The following is a 4445-nucleotide window of genomic DNA, read 5'->3' as shown; positions in this document are numbered from 1 at the left end:
TGTTCGTCACGTGTAATAAGAGCCAAAGTCTCCTCATCATAGTCACTAGCAGACTCATACCCACCATCCTCAGTAACAATCATCACACGCTTAGATGGGCATTCTCTCGCATAATGGCCTCCACCCTTGCAACGTCGACAAATAATATCATGTGTTTGCCCTGTTGATGCCATGGATGAAGAAGAGCTCTTTGCAGGCCCAGAAGGTGTGCTCTTGGCAGATAGTGGTGATTGTGCCTGCTTTATTGTATCACGGTTGGAGGTGGCAGCCGACGGAGGCGCCGGTGTAGCAGAACATGTGGAAGTAGATGATGCACGTGGTGTCCATGATGAAGGTCGACCTGTAGAAAAGTTAGTCCGCGCCAATGCCTGTCGATCCTGCACTTCACGTTCAGCTTTACAAGCAAGATGGAATAAACGAGTGATATTAGTATACTCCTTATACTCTAGAATCGTCTGAATATCTCTATTTAATCCACCCATAAAACATGCAAGCATAGCTTCATTCTCCTCAACAATACCACATCTAATCATGCCAGTTTGTAATTCCTGATAATATTCTTCTACAGAATTTTTTCCCTGTCATAAGCGCTGCAATTTTTGAAGTAATTCAGGTTGATAATATGGTGGAACCCAACGAGTACGCATAGCAGTTTTCAAAGCAGCCCAAGTAGCCGGAATAGGAAATAATCTACAATGCTCAGACCACCAAACACATGCAAAACTAGTGAATGCACAAACAGCAGCAGGAACACGTCTCTCCTCGGGATATTGTAAACATGTAAATCGTTGTTCAGTTTCTAACTCCCAAGTAAGATATATATCAGGAACATATCTACCCTCAAATGGTGGAATATTCAATTTTAGTTTAGGGAGATGGTCATGATCTCGTACCTGAGGGTGAGCCCTACCATTGCCATTATTTGCATGTGGACGACCTGGTGGTTGCTGTGCTGGTGGTGGCACGTAGTTCTGATTTTGATCAACCTCATCCTCATAATCTCCCACATAATCATCCTCCTCCACATCAGCAGTAGGAGCCAGAGAAGTATCAACAGCAGCACCAGCAGTTTGGCCCGACTGAAGAGGGACATGGCTCGCTCGGCGGAGGGCTGTTTCCCGACGTGGAGGTAGTCGGTGTTGTTGCTGTTGTTGCAGAGGTGCGGCAGGAGCAGCCGGTGGTGGTGGTGGAAAACGCGAAAGCAATTCAGCAAACTTGTTATCGAGCTTTGTTTCAAACGTCTTCTCCATGCCATCTATCTTCTCCATGGCCTCTTCAAATCTGTTTATCACATCTTGCACCTGTACACTCATCATTTGCTGAAACGTATCATGAAGCTCCTTGTTCGTCAAGTTCTCCCAGTCAGTCTCGTCGGATTGTGATCCTGGCATGGTTAGCAGCAATAGAAACACACAAGAATATGATCCTACAGACTACTAACAAGTGGTGCTGGTGGCGGGTGTCACAAATCCGTCAAGCAAATCTCAAATTCTTACCAGTTCTTACCCAGCAGCAGGCGGTGATCGGCAACCGTTATAGTCAAAACTCTCAAAAGCTTGGATAGAGCGATTGCCAGGGAGAGTCAAACGCACGACGTAGATGTATGTGGAGCTGGGAAGGCTTATAGTATGGTAGCAAAAAGGGTCAGCAATAATCAATTCAGAGATGCAAAGTTGAATAAACGCTCAACGACGGTACTGTGCTGGTCCTAGGCTAGACCGTGCTAGAGACGCGAGCCTAGAACACTAACAAAATCACGGCGCTGCACGTAAATAAGGGAAAAGCACACTCTGGAACTATTTTTTTCGCTCTTTTTTTTGCACTCCTCTTTTTTTTTTGCGAAAAATCACTATAATGGCGAGTGTCTCAAAACTCTTCCCTCGTCAAACTAATAGGATGGGCACGAATTTTTTTTTCACTTTTTTTCGGAAATCAGGGCAGCGACGACGAAAAAGTGCGACAAAAAATCACTATGATGGCACGTGGCTCAAAAGACTCAGAAAAGCCTAACAATAGGGTAGGGAAAAAAAAATTTTGCCCGTGAAAATTTTGGCCTAAAAACTGCCCGGGGGTCTCCAGACTCTTTTTTTTCCGAGACCTACGCAGGCAAGGAAACACGAATCGGAATTAAGATTGATCTCAAGAACAAACCTAATATGAGAAGAACTCGGATTGTTGGTGGATATATGGTTGTGGTATATGGCAGCGGTGGTGGTATATGGTAGCGGTGGTGGTATATGGATACAGATTGGTGGTGGTATATGGATACGGATTGGTGGTGGTATATGGATATGGATTCAGAGCGGTGGCGGATAAGCAAAAGTGGTAGATGGGCGATGATGATGGTGCGGCGGCGGCGTGACAACTTATGACCAGAACTCGAAACTCTAAAAGACTAGACTCTAAGACCAGCAACTTGACACGACGATGCAACCGCAAATTCAACAAAGCAAAAACCCTAAAAAGATTATGCAAAGGCTCAGATTGGTTCGGATATGATGAACTAACCCTAAAAATTTTTTTGTGGCTTTTTCGTGGACTGTAGGTATGAAGAACAGACTCGATCTAATCTACGAAAAAACTGTAAAATCTCACCGAGCAACCTGGAAATCTGATACCACTTGATAGAGGCGAGGGTCCCAATGTTTCGATGAGATGGTGGCTATCGTTTTCTGTGGGAGTCGACTTTGACGATCCGACTACGAACGTGCGAGACGCCGCGCCTTAGCAATCGCTAAACCAACTTCCGAGGGTTATTGACCACGCCGGAGCACGATCAACCTGACCACGAGGGTCTGTTTCCTGTGAGCAAACAAAGAACAAGCAAGAAACTGAGATTGCAATCTAGATATTGCGAATATAAGATGAAAGCTTTATTGATCAAGGTGGGGTTCTGTGACATCTTGGTCTGGTCGTTGGACACAAACGAAGTACGCGAAGTTGCAGCTATGGCGTACTTTTGATCTAAGCAAAACCCAAAGTCTAAACGACGCCCTAAGGGCTGTATATATGGAGGAAGAGGGGGGAATTTCGTGGCCCTTGAGGGTGGGGTCCAAAACCAACCCTAACTCTTGTTTCCCCACACATACGGACTCTAAAAATAGCCTATACTTAAGTATTTCGAAATTACATGGGCCTGGCCCATTAATAAGGTGACGCAGCACCTAGAATAGCCTATGGACGAATATTATGAAGTGGCATCTTGTATATTTCGTCCAAGGCTTCATGCACTCCTTATGGCGGCTTTAAAGTCCTGAAATCATCACTTGTAACTCCGTTCTTGATCCCCTTGCGCATGCCATCAACTCCATGTGTGTTCTTGCTCCAATGTTCATCCTTCTCCAAGCTAGGGCCTTCATTTGTAAGCAAAACAAATGTAACCAATTTAGGTAGCATCATAATCTCATGAACATTAGAATCATTACCAAGAAACGAAAGTACCTGGTAATTTAATTGGCGTGCGCGAGCTCTAGTAATTGGTCCAGTATATGTAACAGTAGGGGCTGTGGGTGTAACAATGGTATTGATGTCCTCATCAGTTGGCTTACAATCGCCACTTCACACAATACATGAATAAAGCATTACATCAACCAGTTACACACAAGGTCCGACTACGGAACCAAAATAAAGAAGACTACCCCAAATGCTACACAGATCCCCGATCGTCCCAACTGGGCTCCACTACTGATCAACTAGAAACGGAACAACACAATGAATGAGATCTTCATCGAGCTCCTCCTTGAGCTCGGTTGCGTCACCTGCATGGTTCAACGGCACCTGCAAGCTGGTTTTGGAAGTATCTGTGAGTCACGGGGACTCAACAATCTCACACCCTCGCGATCAAGACTATTTAAGCTTACGGGTAGGGTAAAAAGGTATGAGGTGGAGCTGCAACAAGCGACTAGCATGTATGGTGGCTAACATACGCAAATGAGAGCGAGAAGAGAAGGCAAAGGCACGATCGATGAACTATGATCAAGAAGTGATCCTAGAACAACCTACGTCAAACATAACTCCAACACAGTGTTCACTTCCCGGACACCACCGGAAAGAGACCATCATGGGTACACACGCGGTTGATGCATTTTAATTAAGTTAAGTTTAGGTTCTCTACAACCGGACATTAACAAATTCCCATCTGCCCATAACCGTGGGCACGGCTTTCGAAAGTTCAAATCCCTGCAGGGGTGTCCCAACTTAGCCCATCACAAGCTCTCACGGTCAACGAAGGATATTCCTTCTCCCAAGACAATCCGATCAGACTCGGCATCCCGGTTACAAGACATCCTCGACAATGGTAAAACAAGTCCAGCAAGACCACCCGATGCGCCGACATCCCGATAGGAGCTGCACATATCTCGTCCTCAGGGCACATCGGATAAGCAATCCGTACAACTAAAACCAGCCCCCGGGTTTCCCCGAGGTGGCGCTGCAAGGGGCTCTAG

This window comes from Triticum dicoccoides, chromosome 3A, assembly GCF_002162155.2.
Source record: "Triticum dicoccoides isolate Atlit2015 ecotype Zavitan chromosome 3A, WEW_v2.0, whole genome shotgun sequence".
NCBI classification, from domain to species: domain Eukaryota; kingdom Viridiplantae; phylum Streptophyta; class Magnoliopsida; order Poales; family Poaceae; genus Triticum; species Triticum dicoccoides.
Note: the sequence above shows the minus strand (reverse complement) of the source record.